Raw genomic sequence first — 18,235 nt, forward strand, 5'->3', positions numbered from 1 at the left:
CTTCATGAAATTTCCCCCCAAAAAAGTGCCCCTGTGATTCTAGCTCTGCATAGAAAGTTTCGGTGTGATCCATTAAGAGGGGGCTGAAAAATGGGAGGGGGTAAAAAAAAAAGTGACTTTCCTATGTTAATTCTATGTCTTGGTGGAGTTCTGCGGGTCTCTGCAAAGTGACAAAAAAACTCTGCAGCGCTACGCGGGGTTCCGTTAGTGGTGGAGTGCGTTAGGATCAAGCCGTTCGCAGTGATTTTGAGCACCAGGTGTTTGATCTGCATTAAAAAAAATCGCGAATGGCACCATGAGCATCGCAAAAGGGCACCACCCATGGTTAGTTAATTCCCGTAGAGTCTTTAGTCACACCCGCAGCCCGATCCGCTGGACGGAATTGCACAAAATTTGGCAGAAAGGTAGATTGTATTAAGGAGATCACAATTTTTGTTATTTGATGTAAATCAGTAGTTTTGGAGATATTAAGGAAAACCAAATGTATATATCTGAGCAGAGCCTAAGCACAGATCTCAAGGTGGGATCTGATGGGCCTCCAGCACTTGAACCAGGAAGTGTAGGCAGCCATCTTGGGACCATTATACATGCTAGCGCCCCATTGAAATGCATTGAAGTGAATGGCAGGTTTAGAAGGTCACAAAAAGGAGAATGTATAAAGGGTGGTAACAGATTTTATTTACAATATAAATAATTTGTTGATGGCACAATACCATTAGTAGGAATTGTGGTGTGTTCCAAGGTGATTTTACAGTGTGAAAAAGCCTTCTGCTGGAATTTCATGAATCATGTTTGAGAGAAAACTGTTTTCTCATGATCCTCCAAAAGAGGTTGTGGAAAGTGCTTCAGAAGCTGAAATGAGAGCCTATTTTCTGTAAATTCACACTATCTTTCTCAGTCATATGAGAATGAAATCTGACATTCTCAGTAAATCATGTACTTCCAACAAGAACAGCCTGTTAGTTGATTCCATTGTGTTCTACTACAGCATACCATAGTGTTCTAAAGAACAACTAAAGTGCTAACGGTGTTACCTAAAACACAACTATGCACACCTAAAGCCATGTTGATTGAATCAAACTGGTAAAACTTAAAACATTTAATTTAGAAGAGAACAAAATGAGGGGGTTCAGTTATTCATAGAGATTACAGTTAATGCTGTAGAAAAAATGTAGGACACATTTTAAGTGAGTTCTCAAATATCTTTCTCTTCTATTTCATTAAAACATTCTGACATGCAGACTGAAACATGCACTTTCAGCACCAGCAGCAGACTGTCAGTTAACTCACTAGCGATCAGCAGCTTTACTACAGTGTTCTAATGAGCAGCTAGAATGCTGACATTTTGAATTTATGCCAAAAGCATGGCATATCTGAATGCAATCTTGATGGAATTGAAGTGGAAAACTAAAAGCATTTTCACTGAGGTACCTGCAGTAAATGAGGAAACTAGGGAGCTTCATAACAAATAGGTCTCCAAAGATGGCCATCAGAGAAAAAAGAGCGCAAATATAGCAGAAATATCCCCCAAATGTAGCACAAGTATAGCCATTATGACCGAAGAGTGCTGAACACGTAATGTTTTTAGTTTTTTTGCAGTTTTATATAGCGCAGTCTTGGCTGTACATGAGCATCAGTTACATTACACAAGGACACATTCATTTAGGTTTCAGGCATGGGGAGATTAAGTGATTTGCCCGGAATCATAGGATTTTGTGCTAACGCTGAAACTCAAACCTGGTTTGCCAGTTATAAAATCTGCTGCTCTGGCCGTAAAGCCACACCCTCCCCCTTAAGTGTAACATATAATCAAGTGATCAACTAGATAAAAAAACACAAAGATAGCAAATATTTACAACTGCTTTGTCGCTTTGTGAGAACTCAGAAAATAAGTCCTTATTTTAGTTGTTTAGAGCTCTAACCATAATTTCTATGGGAATAGACCCTCTCATGGAGGATGGGGCAGAGGCAACAAGTTGACCATGCTGGGCAGGTGATAGGGGCAGTGGCAGCACAATGGACCATGGAGGACAGGGTAAAGGGGGTCAGGAGCAACAAACTAACCGTGCAGGACAGGTAAGCAAGGTTGTGGCAATATAAAATACGAATGAGAGCAGAAGGAAGGGGCAGTGACAGTACAACCATACATGCCAACAGACCCAGTTCAGGCAGGAGACTCCCGGTGTTTTTAAGTCCAAAATGGCTTAATTTTATCTGTCTCATGCCTAAAATCTCCTCTTTTCAATGTAAGTCAATCAGAAAAATCAGTACCTAGTTTTTCCCCCAAAAAATCTCTCTCTTACCAAGTTCAAAATGTTGGCAAGTAGGGTATTTAGGATCATGGAGGGCAGGAGCTTTGGGGTAGCGACATGGACTCTGATAAGAGAGGGCAGGAGGGAGACTGGCAGGGACACCATACTAACCTTGGAGGGCAGGCGTCAGTGTTTTCAACAGCACAATATGCCTCACTGGGTAATCAGGACGGCAGTGCAGCACAACAGACAATGAAAAGCTATAGGGAGAGGACAGGACCATGCACATGGACAACAGAGAGCAGAGGGGAAAGATGCAAGGGCAGCATGTTGACCATACTGAACAGAGAGGAGGGACAGTAGCTGCATAACGGACCATGAAGGGCAGGAGGGAGGGGGCATGTGCACAACAACGAACCACACAAGGCAAGAGGGAGGGAATAGGGGTCTGCACATAGAAAACAGAGGGCAGTGAGCAAGGGAGCAGGGCAGGAGCAGCAAGCTGACCATGGAGGGCACGCACAATGGACACTGGAAGCACAGCACACCATGAAGGGGAACACTGACACTATAATTCCAGACTCACAGACAACGGAAGGAAGATCGGAGGGGGTCAGAGGCAGCAAACTGACCACATAGGGCAGGTGGGAGGGGCGTTGGCCACTCAGTAGACCATGCATGGCAAGCAGGAGGGTTAGTGGCAGCACAACAGCCATGGTGGGCAAGAAGGAGGAGGCGGGGGCATGCACAAAGTACCATGAGGAAAGAAAGGAGGTATAGGGGCTGGACACAGACAAAGGAGAGCAGGGAAATTGGCTTCACAACAAAACACATAGGCCAGGCAGGAGGCGTAGTTGCAGTACAACAGAGCATGGAGGGCAGAAGGGAGTGGCAGCAAAATGGACCATTGAGGACAGGGTCGTGATGGCAGGGGCGGGCAACAGCCATCTGAACATGCTAGGTAGGTGGGAGAGACAATAGCAGCATACCAGAACACTTAGAGTAGATAGGAGGGTGCCAGGTCCATGGAACATGGTGGTCAGAAAGGAGGGAGCAGGGACATGCACACAGTTATCAGAGGGCAGGAGAATGAGGGTAGGGGCAGCAAGCTAAGTACAGGGGCGTAACAGAAGGGCAATGATGGGGCTTAGAATTGGGCAACAGAAGACAGGAGGAGTGGGCAGGGACATTAAGCTAAATGGAGGGCAGTGGCAGCACATCGGACTATGCAGGGCAGGAGGGAGGGGGCTGGTGCATGGACTCAGACAACAGAGGGTAGGGAGGAGGTGGATGGGGCAGCAAGCTAACTGTTTAGGGCAGGAGGGAAGGGCAAAGGCAGAACAACTGAGACACACATCTGTAATGAGGGAGCAGGGTCATGGACTTGTACAATGGATGGCATGTAGGAGGGGGGCAGGAGCAGCAAGCTTGGATGGGGCAGCACAATGCCAGGTCAGGCTGTTATAGTTACCTGAGCCAACTATAACATATGCTACTGCAATGCCCTGTGAATGACCTCACAAATTACATCACTCATGACATGGTCAGATACATCACTCATAACATCACTGATGGCATCTCAAATCACATCACTCATGACATCACTGATGACATCATCCAGTGATTGTGAGTGTTTTTTAAAAGTTTATGAATGTTAAACATATACACTAAAGTACCCAAAAAAGTACCACATATGCCAAGATGTACACATTTGGTTTTCCTATGGTATCTCCAAAACTACTGAACTGATTTACACCAACTAACAAAAAGTCTGGTCTCTGAAACAAAAGCTGCCTTTCAGCCAAATCTGGTGTACTTCTGCCCAGCGGTTGAGGCTGAATGCGTGTCTAAAACTCTAGGGAATTAACATGGGAAACACACTTTTTTTTACCCCGCTTTTCTCGCACCCCACTTGACGGTTGACCCTGAAACTTTCCATGCCCATCTAGAATCAACGCATAGTTTGATTTGAAAAGTTAATGGAGATTTGTCAACCAGCACAAACGATATAGGCAAGTCAAAAAACACAAAGAATTCCCTTGCCACCTAATAAGCCATACCCACCCTAAACCCTTGCCACCCAAAAAAGCATAACCACCCTAAAAATTCCCTTGCCAACCAAAAACACATATCCACCTTAAATCCTAAAAATTCCCTTGCCACCCTAAGCCCTAAAAAATACCTTACCACCCAAAAACCCATACCCACCCTAAACCCTAAAAAATTCCTTGCTACCCAAAAACCCATATCCACCCTAAAACACCTTACTACCCAAAAACCCATCCCCACCAAAACCCTAAAAATGTCCTTGCTACCCAAAAACCCACACCCACCCTAAACCCTACAAAATACTTCACCACCCAAAACTCATACCCACCCTAAACCCTAAAAATTCCCTTGCCACCCAAAAACACATACTCACCCTAAACCCTAACAAGCATTGGCATAGCCAATACGTCTCGCTTTTGGGACCTTATAAGTATTTAGTTATGCAGCACAATATCCTTGGTGCAAAAACATAAAATGTTGCATAGCTACACACTTATAAGGTCCCAAAGGCAAGACCTATTGGCTATGCCAATGCTTGTAGTTCAAGTTGGCAGCTCTGGTACCAGAGAGTTGGTCCGGAGAACAAGTAAAATGCAGTTGCTGATCTGCACCCTGCTTACCAGGTTTGTAAGTCTCATGAGAAGGAGGTCAAGCAGGAGTCAAACAGGAGGGGGAAAGTACCCTTTATCAGACCACTGGCACTTTATAGGATGAAAGTAGGGAGATTATCAGCATTTGAAGGTGTTTTTCAAAATGGCGTTGAAAACTGGTTCTGAAAATGGTATTTGGTATTGTTTTTTCATTTTAGTATTATGTTTGATGTTGGATTCGTTGGTCAAAAAGGAGTTAGAGTGTTTACTTTGCATACAGAAAATTGTGCAGTTCAGTTGTGTAACTCTGTGTATACCGGACCTTGATTGTAGGGAAATATAATTGTCAAGACTTTTAGAACATGAAGCCATCTTTGATCGATTTATTTCTTTGTCTGTTTGGTCCATTGAAAAAAATACTTTTCACTTTGAAAATGGCATTGTGTTATTTTGTATTGGCCTATTTAATCCTCTGTGAGGTAGTTTGATTCGTATTCATTGAGAGTACATAACATCCTCGATGAAAGATCTGTGTGTTAATAATTTGGATTTCCTTCCTGCAGTTTCTGAAAGATTTGTGAGAAGTGAACATTTGAAAAATGTCCCAAAAACGGTGGGTACACAAGATGGTCATGGAGGGTGAGTGGCGATGGCGGAGGATATCGTGAAGACCTTTTTGAAATGCCTCTCTTACAGGATTGCATAGCTTTTCGAGGTAAGGAGGAAGAACCTACAGGTCTTTGTCAACATACCAGTCCCTTCACTGTGCGTAGATTACTCCAAAATGATGGATGCGGATGCTGATGTAATAGAGGATGAAATACTCGAGGCATTGCAACAACTTGGACAAGAGAAAACACCCAGACCAAATATCTTTCCTCTGAAATTTTATGAATGCATGGGCAAATATATTGTTAATCAACTGAACGTTCTCATGTTACCTACTTCAGAGGGATGAAACCTGGGAGTTGATGTGACATGGAGCTGCCGATTCTGGAACTGGGGAGTCAGGGTTCAAATCTCTGCGTTGGCTCAACACCCTGTGAAACTGGGCAAATCCCTTAATCTCCTCGTGCCTAAAAAACTAAGCAAGTGAATGTCCTTTTGTAATGTAAGCTGTGCATATGTAGAGCTCTCCAATACCTTCGAGTCACGTTCGAGCAATAAAAAACCTATTTAAAGAAAGTTAAAACAAGCTGCAAGACACGCTCTGTGGTGGGGGAGGGGCATTGATGCGAGGCACGCTTGCTTGGGCGAGCGAGAGGAAAGCCCGATGGCGCCTCTGCCTGTGCGCGTAACTGCACACTCTATGCCACCCAAAAAGCTGTGGTCGGCTTTTTAAAGCCCCTCTCACTAAATGTCTCGCCAGAGCAGCGCATGCGCTGGCTCATGCGAGACCTAAAAAATTCCTTATGGCTAAAAAACCCATACCCACCCTAAACCCTAAAACATGTCCTTGCCTGCCAAAACCACATATACATCCTAAAACTTCCCATGCCACCCTAAACCCTAAAAAAACCTTACCACCCAAAAACTCATACCAACCCTAAACATTCCCTTGCCACCCAAAATCCATGCCTACCCTAAAACCTTAAAAATTCCCTTATCACTCAAAAACCCACACCCACCCTAACCCCTAAACATTCCCTTGCCACCCAAAAAACCACACCCACCGTAAACCCCGAAAATCCACTTGTCACCCAAAATCCAATACTCACCCTAAACCCTAAACAATCACTTACCACTCAAAAACCCACAGCTACTCTAAACCCTTAAAATTCCCTTGCCACCCAAAAACCCACACCACCCTAAATATATATATAAATATATATGTTTATGTATATATAAATATATGTGTGTGTGTGTGGGTGTGTGTGTGTGTATATATATATTTATATATATAAATATCATTTTTACAATATGCAACATCGATGATTATAAACTTTATTCCATTAGCTTTGTTTATTTTATTTCAGTTGCTATGAATTTTTGGTTTTACATGTTTACGAATTATATATATATATTTTTTTCTATGTTTATGACTCTGCCACTATATTAGTCAGTGTAAAAATGGCGCCAAACTAGGTTGACAAAGGCTGCTGAGACAGCTGAAACGCGTGTCTCTCTTTGCTTCTTGGACTGAGGACAGCCCGATGAATTACAAAGAAGCTTTTATCCTGCAACTTTGTGTGTGTGTTTTCTGCCCGTCAGGAATGATAAATGTTTTGTTATAGATATCAATATATAGGTTTTGGGGAAGTTATAGTGAGGCTCAGATTTCACTCATACAAAACCAGTGAAGTTCAGCAGCTATAGTTACCTGAGCTAACTATAACTTATTCCCCTGCAATGCACTGCTTATGACCGTACATATTAAATCCCTCGGGATATGGTCAGTTACTTCACTGATGACATCTCAAATGACATCACTGATGACATCATCAAGTATTTTCTAAAAGTTTATGAGCGTTTTGACGGGGAGGGATTTGGAAAAGGCTCTGACAGAACTAGTGAAAGCAAAAGGCGACGCCGAGGGTGAAATTGCCAGGAAGGCAGCAAAAATTTATAATACTAGGCGAGAGAAGTGTTATGAGTTAAGTGAGTCAGTAGGTACAATCTTGGCCAGTCGGACAAGGCAACAAGAAGCTGTCGGTATAGTTAGAGAAATCAGGGATACATCGGGCATGGTTCATTCAGACTCGAATGAAATAAGGGAAGTATTTAGGCTATTTTATGAGAACCTGTATGACGATGAACTAGAGGGAAGAGATTCACAAAGAGGTAATGAGGAAATGGAGGAGTATCTTCGAGAGATTCCTTTAGATAAAATCGAGGAGGAGGAAGCAGATGGATTAGAGGCAGGGTTGCAGACAGAAGAAATTAAGGAGGCAATATGGAATCTGCCCTCTGGCAAAGCGGCAGGCCCCGATCAGATTCCTATAGAATTTTATAAAGTATTTTGGGACCTCCTGAAAGAAGAAATAATGAAGGTTATGCAATTGGCGCAGTTGGGCAAATCAGTACCAAAGTCATGGGGAAGTGCTGAGGTAGTTGTTATATTAAAAAAAGGGAAAAATCCGGAAGACCCAGGGTCATACAGACCGATTACTTTACTCAATGCGGACGTAAAAGTTTTCTCCAAGGCACTGGCATCAAGGCTCGCAGGTATTATTGATAAAATAGTCAGTAGCTGCCAACACGGCTTTATACCAGGGAGAGGAACTACTCACCATATAAGAAAAGTGATAACGCTACTTGATGTCACTTCAGTCACAGGAGACCCGATGGCAGTGATGTTACTTGACGCAGAAAAAGCATTCGATCGGGTCTCCTGGGGCTATCTTTGGTATGTTTTAGAAAGAACAGGTATTAAGCACGGTTTTATAAAAGCCTTAAAAACTCTTTATTTAAAACCGGTGGCAACTTTACGAGTGAACGGTGGAAATACGGGCCAATTCCAAATAAAAAGAGGTACTAGACAAGGGTGTCCTTGCTCACCGTTATTGTTCGCCATATATATGGATCCATTAATACGGAGGATAGAGGTATCCGAGAGGATTGCACCTTTAACAACACTAATCGGGCAATGTAAAATTTTAGCTTACGCAGACGATATCGCTGTAATTTCTCCAGAACCCTCTGAATCTATAGATCATCTTGAACTTGAGGCGATGAAATTTGGAAATATATCGGGGTACAAATTAAATACATCCAAAACGCAGATAATAAAAAATTCATTTACTCAATGTGCAGACAATCGGGTGGTGCAGGAAGGTACGTACTTAGGGGTTATTATAAGGTCAGACTTGGATACTTTAGTAGAAAGGAATATTAGACCTTTGATTAAGAAAGTCGAAAAAGATTTGGATAGATGGGACAATTTGCATATGTCGTTAGTGGGGCGGACAAATATAGTAAAAATGTTGATACTCCCAAAATTTTTATATTTATTTAGAGCGATCCCTTTATTATTTGATGTTAAAATATTTAAAAAACTAGAGTGTATATTAAATAGATTCATCTGGGCAAAGGGGAAAACAAGAAGGGCCCTTAGATACATGACACTGCCGCGAGAAAGGGGAGGCTGGGGAGTTCCAGACTTAAAATCTTATTACTGGGCGGCGGCCTTACAAAACATGATTGGTATGTTGGGCGGGGAAGAATCAGAAGAATGGAGCAAATTTGGTTCACTAGCAATTTATGGATTAACTATGGGAATGGATGGGAAGGATGTCTTGTTGAAATTCACAGAGGCTAGCTATTATAAGAGGACAAAATTTAAGACGCTCATAGCAGCATTTGACATTTGGAAAAGTTTTTCTAAAAAAATAGGTTTGGGGAAATACAATGTGTATACTAGACTCACATATAATCAAAATCTTCCACAAGAGATTTTTTCGGGACCAATATTTGCGTAGTGGGAAAATAAGGGAATTAAAACTGTAGGGGATGTAATGGGGGACCAGGCGATTCTTCAATTTTCAGATTTACAAACTAGATTTAATTTAGAAACAAGGCAATTTTTCAAATATTTACAAGTTAGGAGTTTTTTGTTGAACAAAAAAGGAGGAGCTTTGGGATTCAGGCGCAATCAAATTATGGAGATAATCCAAGGCGGGGAAGACTGTACAATTAAAAGGCTTTATGCGGAATTGATAAAACTAAAACGGGATGATTGTCAAAATTGGAGTGAAAAGTGGAAGGACAAGCTTAATATCAGTTGTGAAAGTTTTGGTATCTCTCTAGAAAAGGGTTACTCTTTGCTATGTTCAGCACCATTGCAGGCGCAACATTATAAAACGTTATTTCATCTATATTACACACCTGCCAGAATAGCACAATGGGGAAATACAGTGGGTATTAAGTGCTATAGGTGTGGAAGCCTGGATGCCAACTTACAACATGTATTCGCTACGTGTCCTCATCTAGATTTACTAAAAAAAGAAATCGAATGTTTTATAAACAATGTTTTAGGAATTGATATTGTGTTAACTTCCGGAACTATATTATTAGGAGTCAATCTTGATGATGCAAGACCATATTGTGGGAGGGAATTTCTTTTTGTTGCAATATCTGTCTTGAGAATATGCATAGCTTCTGCATGGATTGACCCTATACCGCCTACTTTCCATAAATGGCTGGCTAAGCTATTATTAACATATAACATGGAGAAAGAAATATATGCAAGGAAGGGAAAAAAGGGGAGGAAGTTGGGTAACATAATATGGGATCCAATAACGCGCTGGAAAGACAATTTAACAGCATAATACTGACTTTTGCTTATAATAGGGTTAAAATAAGGCGTAGATAAAAGATATAAGCTTGTATGCTGGTTATAATGGCAGGGAATTATTTTACTGCAGGAAAACTCTAGGAAAAGGTAATTTTGACTGATTACACTTATGTTATACAACTCGGAATTATATCTAGAATTTGCCTCCTTTATTCATTTATTTATGCCTGCTGATGCTAAATATGTTGTTCTTCTCAGTGTAATGTTATGCATTATTATTTTGTTCTTTTTCTCTTGTTATGAATATTGCCGTGCCCTGTACATAAGTGCAAAATACTTCAATAAAAAAAAAAAAAAAAAAAAAAAAAAAGGTTTATGAGTGGTAAACAAATATACTAACCTACTTTAGAAGTTAGATTAGTGTACTAGTTGTACTAGTAAGTGATACTATTTCTAACATATGTGATCTGAGTGGCTGTGTGACAGTCTGTATCAATGTGTGAGTGGGTGTCTGAGTAGCTGTATGGGTTTGTATGTGGGTGTTTGAGTGTCTGTATGGATGCTTAAATGAGTCTGTGAGTAGCTGTGTGGGTGCATGAGTGGCAGTGTGAGTGACTATATTGAGAGTGAGTGGGTGTGACAGTGGCTATATGGGTATGTACGTGGGAGTGGGAGTATCTGTGTAGGCGAGTAAGTGGCTATGTCTGTGACTGTATTGGAGAATGAGTGGGCATGGCAGTGGCTATATGGGTGAGTGAGAGATTGTGTGAGTGGCTTTATGGGTGGGTAAGTTGATGTGTGAGGGACTGTATGGGTGAGTGAGTGGCTGTTTGAGAGGAGAGTTGCTGTGTGCGTTCCTGTATTGTAGAGTGAACAGATGTGGGAGTGCTTATATGGATGTGTGAATTGGTATGTAAGTGGTTCTGTGGGTGCGTCAATGAGTGAGTGGCTATGTTGAGAAGCTGTATGGGTGAGTGAGTGGGTGTGTGAGTGGCTGTATAGATGAATACTTGGATGTGTGAGTAGCTGTATGGGTGAGAGGGTGGCTCTGCGAGTGGCTATATGAGTGAGTGACTGGTTGTATGAGTAGATGTATGGATGAGTGAGTGGTTGGGTGAGTACATGTATGGGTCTGTGAATGGGTATGTGAGTGGTTGTGTGGGTTTATGAGTGGGTGTATGAGAGGTTGTATAGGGGTGTGTGTGTGGGTGGGTGAATGGTTCGGTGGATGATGACATCAGTGATGTCATTTGTGATGTTTGCAGTGATGTCACTGACGATGTCAGGAGTGATGTAATATGTGAGGTCATTAACAGTGCATTGAGGGGGCATAAGTTATACTAAGCTCAAATAACTATATCTGCTGAATTTCTCTGGTTTTGTACGAGTGAAATCTGACCCTGACTATAACATCCCTGTAAACTTTGGTTTTTTCAATGAATGTCTAAGATTTTAAAAATTCTATTTCCTAGCTATATCATTCCTATAAACTTCGTTTTTTTCAGTGAATTTCTAAGATTTTTTAACTTTATTTCCTCACTAAAACGTCATTGTAACTTTTGCTTTTTCAGTGAATTGCTACGTTTTATTTTTTTTAATTTCCTAACTGTAACCTATAAACTTGAAAATGGGCGTGCCAGTGGCTGTATAGGTCAATGAGGGGGTGTATGAGTGACTGTATGCTTCTGTGGGTGGGTGTTTGAATGCCTGTGCGGGTCTGTGACTGGGTTTGTTAGTGGCGCTATGAGTCTGCTAGTGGCGCTAGGTGGGTTAGAAGCCCGCCCCCTTTCAGCTCCTCTCTGCAGATGTGCCTCCTGGCACTCTGCTAGATGGGAGATAATGTCCACTTCAATGTTAAGGCATGTTGGGGGCCAGACACTCCTGCTGCCACTGAAAGAGCGCTTTAGCTGTGTTGGAGGTCCTGCTCACTTTCAGCTCCAGTCTGAAGACACACCTCCTGCCGCTGTGCTCAATGGGGGATAGAGTCCCCTTTAATGCTAAGGCTTGCTGTGGCCAGACACCCTTCCTGCTGCTACCGAAGAGTCCTGTGGAGTGGGTGTGCACAGAGCCCTTTACACGTGTTGGAGGCCTGCTCCCTTTCAGCTACACTCTGCGAACACACCTCCTGGCGCTCTGCTCGGTGGGGTTTTCACTAGGTCCTATTAATTTCCTTACATTCCTCCATTCCTTGCCTTCTCGTGACAAAACCCTGCCTACAGCCTCCATTTCTGCTCACGCTAAAAAAAACTATCACATACCCAAGCCCCCCCTGTTCTTTGCAGTTAGCCAATTGATCAACAGAAACCCATGAGACACCTACGCCCTGTGTAAACAAGCTTGTTTTCATCTTCTGCTCCCTGCTTGGTAAACATCCTTGACACCGTTATCAGGTCATCTGGACAATGGTCTGACTGACCGAGCCTTGATCAAGCTGATTGAACAATGGTCTGAATGCAGAGTCTTGATCCAGCGAATTGGACAATGGCATGTTTCCCGAGCCTTGATCAGGTCATCAACTACAAACACTGCCCTGATCAGGTCATCAACTACAAACACCAGCCTGATTGAACAATGGACTGAATGCCAAAAGAGTGGAATAAAAATGTATATAAGGCTTGTTCACTGTGGAGTAAAGCAGCAGCCTCCTGGGTTTTGTCTCTGACTAGCTTGGGACTATTTACTATATAAGGAGGGTGAGAGTAGACTCGGGTGATTCCCGCACCACCAAGCCCCCACTCCTCTTTGAGGTGGGCTTTTCTTGGTTCTACAGGGTGTGGAGTTCCCTTGAATGTTAAGTCTCATTGTCGGCCAGACACCCCTCCTACTGCCACCAAAGAGTCCCGCAGAGTGGGTGTGCACAGAACGCTTTATGCGCATTTGAGGACCCACCCCCTTTCATCTCCTCCCTGCAGGGTAAACAACCTCTACAACGCGGTCAAAACACCGCAGTGCCATCACAACGCAGGTTTTACAACGCAAGTCGTTACCACGTTTGCACTGGAGGGCGCTCTAGACTAAGGAATAGTAGATTTACTATTGCAACACCTTCCTTACTGTATGTAAGCTGGAGTTGGAATAGTAAATCATACTATTCTTAAGTTCAGCACCCTACAGCGCAAGTGGTGGTAACAACTTGCGTTGTAAAAGCTGCGTTGTGATGTACCGCGATCATTTTGATCGCGTGGTAAGATCATACATCCCTCAGCAGACGTACAACCTGGTGCTCTGCTCCATGGGAGATAGAGTCCCCTTGAATGTTAAGGTTTGTTGAGGGCCAGACACCACTTCTGCTGCCACCAAAGAGTCCCGCTGAGCGGGTATGCACAGAGCGCTTTAGGTGTGTTGGAGGTACAAATGGGAGAGGGGTCGCAGGATAATATAGAACGCACAATTAAGAAAATTCAGTGACAAAATAGAGAACACATAGAATCAAGTGGAATGTACATTGTTATTTAATCGCAAGTACCAGCGCGTTAGGCACTTGTGCACACAACATATATTAGCATAATGAACAAGTTGTAGTGCCCAAAAGAGGGGGAACAGGAGTGGAAGTGCTGGTGATAGGAGGTAGTGCAAGGTAAGGTAGTGTAATACAGTGTAGGTCAAATGTACTTATTATAAATACTCCTTAGAAATTGGCTGCAATTTGGACCAGAGACAATAACACATAAATGAACGAAAAGTTAATTTGGGCTGTAACCATGTGTGTTGGAGGCAGCCCCCTCTTTCAGCTCCACTCTGCAGACCTCCTGGCACTCTGCTCAATGGGGTGTAGAGTCCCCTTGAAAGATAAGGCTTCTTGGGACCAGACACCCCTCATGTTGCCACCAAAGAGTCCTGCCAAGCGGGTGTGCCTGACCTTTTAATTAATTAATTTATGTAATATAGTGGGGGGGTGGTGTGGCCCCTCTCCCAGGGTTGATTTTTGCCACAGGGACACCATCCCCTGGGGCCCAGTCTTTTAATTAATTAATTTAAAATAGGGGAGGGGCAGTTTTTGGCCCCAGAGCCCCATCCCCCAGGGCCCGGCCATGTACCCTGACCCAGTGTGCAATGGGACCAAAGGAGGAGCCTCAAGGCCTCCGCGGTCCCTGTCAGCTCCCTGCCTCCTTTGGGAGCCAGCCTTGATGCTACACAGTGGGAGCGGCTGAAAGGCAGTTCCCTCCTGCAGGAGCAATCCTTTCGTCTGTGTCCCTGCCGCTTGACAGCAGGCAGAGAAACAGATGAAACCTCAGTTTCCAGCATGCAAGAGCATTGTCTCAGCTCTCACTTGCTGAGCCAAGTGTTTGCTCTCACTTGGGGGGTGCTGTTAAAGCTCCTGCCAAGTCAGAACAAACAACTATGTCCTGGGGTGGCACCCTGGGACATAGCAGGAGCTGGCCCTGGGGAGTGGCGGTTCCCAGGACTATGTATGTCCTGGGAGGGTGGCAACTCCCAGTTTAAGAATGTAAATTTGACCCAAGGGAGGTGGTGGTCCCCAGGGCCCAGGGAGGGGTGGGTTCGCCAGGCACCCCCATTTCTTCCTACTTAGCCCAGGGAGGTTGCAGTGCCCGGGCCAGGGGGGGTTCATACGGCCCACATTTTACTTTTTATATAGCTGTGGGGAGGTAGTGATCCCCAGGCCCCAGCGGGGTCTGAGCAGCACCCCAGCATTATTAAAATGAAGCTCCAGGGAGGTGGTGGTCCCAGAGCCTAATTATGCCCAAGTAGGAGGGCTCCATGCGCCCTTCCTTTAAAAAGAAAAGTCCACATACCCCTGGGACTTGGCCCACCCAGGGGCTGTAATGAAAACAAGCAGCGAGCCTGTGCTTGTGTTTTAAACATTTTGCTGCAAATTTGCAAATGTAGCAAATAATATCTTTGCGGAGAATTTGCAATGCTCGGCGGTTAGGGTATTCCTACCCTGCCCCCTTTTCTTTTTTCTGTTTTTTGTGTGATATGGCTGTAGCTGAGTCCCAAAATGGCTGACTACTCTCTCTGGTTAAAGTTTTGGCAGCCTATCAGTGATCTGCATTGGCATCCACAAGCTCACCATATTTCACGAAGGCTTCACGATCACAGATAAACCAATTTGGATTTCCTTACATTTCTCAACAACTACTGAACGGTCTTACACCAAATAGCTGAAAGCGTGATCTGCGAACTAAAATCTGCTTTTCTGCCAAATTTGGTGTAATTCCATCCAGCGGTTCGGGATGCAGGCATGTCCAGAGTTCCTATGAGAATCAACATGTGAAACATATTTTTTGACCCCTCCTTTTTCTTGGCCCCCATTTCACAGATTACCCTCAAACTTCCTATGCAGACCAAGATTCACCGGAGCACTGTTTTTTGAAAATGTTGTGAAGATTTGCAAAACAGCAACAAAGTTGTGGTCAAGTCAAAAAATCTTTTACCTAAGGAAATATGGTCCTATCTATAGCTACTTACTATTACCTATTACCTACTGGTGGTCGCCAGTAGATGGTTTTCCTCTGAAAACAAGGTCCTAATTATAACTACAAACTCGCCAGTAGGTAGTTATAGTTAGGGCCATGTTTCCATAGGAAAGCGTTTTTTTACTTGCCTATGTCTTCGGCGCCATTTGACAAATCTTCATGAAATTATCCAAAACGTACTATAGTTATTCTAGTTATGCACACAAAGTTTCGGGGTGATCCGTCATGTAGGGGCTGAGAATGAAGGGGGTAAAAAAGTGTGTTCCCCATGTTAATTCCCATAGAGTTTTTAGACATGCCTGCAGGCCGAACCACTGGGTGGAAATGCACTGAATTGGGCAGAAGAGCAGCTTTTTTTTTATTTCTAGAAAATATGTTCAGTAGTTTGTGAGAACATAAAGGAAATCCAAATTTGTATATCTTGGGTATCAAAGCCTTCGTGAATAATAACAAGCTCATGTAAAGATCTGATTGGCTGCCAACGCTTTGACCAGTAAGTGCAGGCAGCCATCTTGGGACTAGGCTTCAGCCAAATCCAGAACAAAAACATAACAAAAAAAAGAAAATGGGCCAGGGTAAAAATACCATAACCCTCTAACCTTGGACGGACAAAAATTAGTTTTTTTAAATTCACAGTAAAATTCACAAATATCACTGAATTTAAAAAAAGTGCAGTCTCCCACTCTTGCTTTTACTAATGACCCGGTGGGCTAGGTCCCAGGAGGCATGTGTAGTTTAATTATCAAGAGGGCATATGGGCCCACCTCCTAGGGCTTAGTTATGCCCTGGGGGCCACCACCTCCCTGGGGTTCATGTTTATATTATTGCAGGGGGAGAGCACGGACCCCCTGTGCCATGGAGACCACCACCTTCCTGGGGATTTACATTTAAACCCAGATAGGGGGCAGCACGGGCCACAGGGGATCACCATCTCCCCAGGGCTTTAAATTGAAAATGAAATAGGGGGGCTATGAGGACCACCCAGGGGACCATCATCTCCTAAGGGCCTAATACTTTTTCAAAATAAAGGAGGGTGCCCATGCGGCCCCCCTCCCAGGCCTTTTTATGGCCCTGGGGACCCCCCACTCCCCCCCCTCCCAAGGCCAGCTCCTGCTATGTCCCGGGGTTGCCCAGCCCTTAGAAATAGATATTTGCTTTTGCTTTGTGGGAGCTTTGACAGCTCCCGCCAAACAAAAGCAAACACTCCGCCTCCAGTTGGCAGGAGCTGTCAAAGTGCTCCTGCCTGCTGGAAGCGGGGGTTTCATCTTTTTCCTTGCCTGCGGACATGCGGGCAGAGATCGAGATGAAACAGATTGCTCTTGCATGCAGGGAGCTGCCTTACCAGCAGCTCACCTCGTGTGAAAGCAAAGCCAGCTCCCGCAGGAGCCGGGAGAGTCGACAGAGTCTGCAGGGGCCTTAAGGCTCCCCCGTGGTCTCAGGGGAATAAGGAGGAAGAGTCAAAATAAAGGTCAGTAATGTGCAGAAAGAGGCAAAATATAGGTGAGAGAAAGAGCAGAAAAAGGCAGTATGAAGGTCAGAAATGAGCTTCAAGAGGCAAAATAAAGGTGACAAATGAGCAGAAAGAGGCAACATAAAGATGAGAAGCGAGCAGAAAGAGGCAAAATAGAGGGTAGAAACCAGCAACAAGAGGCAAAATAAAGGTGACAAATGCGTAGAAAGTGGCAAAATTAACAGGAGAAATGAGCAGAGAGGCAAAATGAAAGGCCAGCAATGAGCAGAAAGAGGCAAGATAAAGCTGAGAAACTAGCAGAAAGAGGCATAATAAAGGTCAGCAATAAGCAGAAAGAGGCAGGATAAAGCTAAGAAACAAGCAGAAAGAGCCTGAACAAAGGTCACAAACGAACAGAAAGAGGCAAGATAAAGGTAAGAAACAAGCAGAAAGAGGCATAATAAAGGTCTGAAAAAAGCAGAGAAAGGCAAAATAGAGGTCAGAAACGAGCAGCAAGAGGCAGCATAAAGGTCAGAAATGAGCAGAAAGAGGCAAAGTAAAAGGCCAGAACCGAGCAGAAAGACGGAAAGTGAAGGTAAGAAATGAGCAGAGGCAAAATAGCGGTCAGAAGCAAGAGGCAAAATAAAGGTCCGAAATGAGCAAAAAGAGGCAATCTAGAGGTCAGATCTGAGCAGAAAGAGGCAAAATAAAGGTCTGAAACGAACAGAAAGAGGCAAAATAGAGGTCAGAAATAAGCAGAAAGAGGTCAATTAAAGGTAAAAAATTTGCTATAACAGGCAAAATAGAGGTCAGAAACAAGCAGAATGATGCAAAACAGAAGGCAGGTACGAGCAGAAAGAGGCATAATAAAGGTCAGCAACTAGAAGAAAGAGGCAAAGTACAGGCCAGCAAAGAACAGAAAGAGGCAAACTGGAGGTCAGAAATGAACAAAAAGAGGCAAAATAAATAAAGGTCAGAAGTGAGTAGAAAAAGTCAGTAATTGAGCAGTAAGCTAGTAGAACCCACTCAGGCACTCATGCACCCAGTACCAGAACAACTCAGACACTCTCACAGCCACTCACAGACCCATTCAGACACTCATTCACCCAATCACAGATGAACTCAGACAAGTACACCTACTCACAAACCAAGTCAGACACTCATGCGCTCACAGACTAACTGACACTCATGTAGGCACTCACAAACCCACTCAGTCACTCTCA

At 43.7% G+C, this 18,235-nt stretch overlaps 1 long non-coding RNA gene across 1 annotated transcript in view; it reads left to right on the top strand.

Moving 5' to 3' along the window:
* LOC144753851 (uncharacterized) overlaps positions 1–5,530 on the top strand; it is a 146,056-nt gene extending 140,526 nt beyond the window's left edge. Inside the window, exon 4 of the long non-coding RNA XR_013594565.1 lies at positions 5,455–5,530. This is a non-coding gene — a long non-coding RNA (uncharacterized LOC144753851). The remainder of the gene's footprint in view (positions 1–5,454) is intronic.
* The last annotated feature ends 12,705 nt before the right edge of the window (positions 5,531–18,235 follow it).

Source organism: Lissotriton helveticus, chromosome 5_1 (genome assembly GCF_964261635.1).
Source record: "Lissotriton helveticus chromosome 5_1, aLisHel1.1, whole genome shotgun sequence".
Taxonomy (NCBI): Eukaryota; Metazoa; Chordata; class Amphibia; order Caudata; family Salamandridae; genus Lissotriton; species Lissotriton helveticus.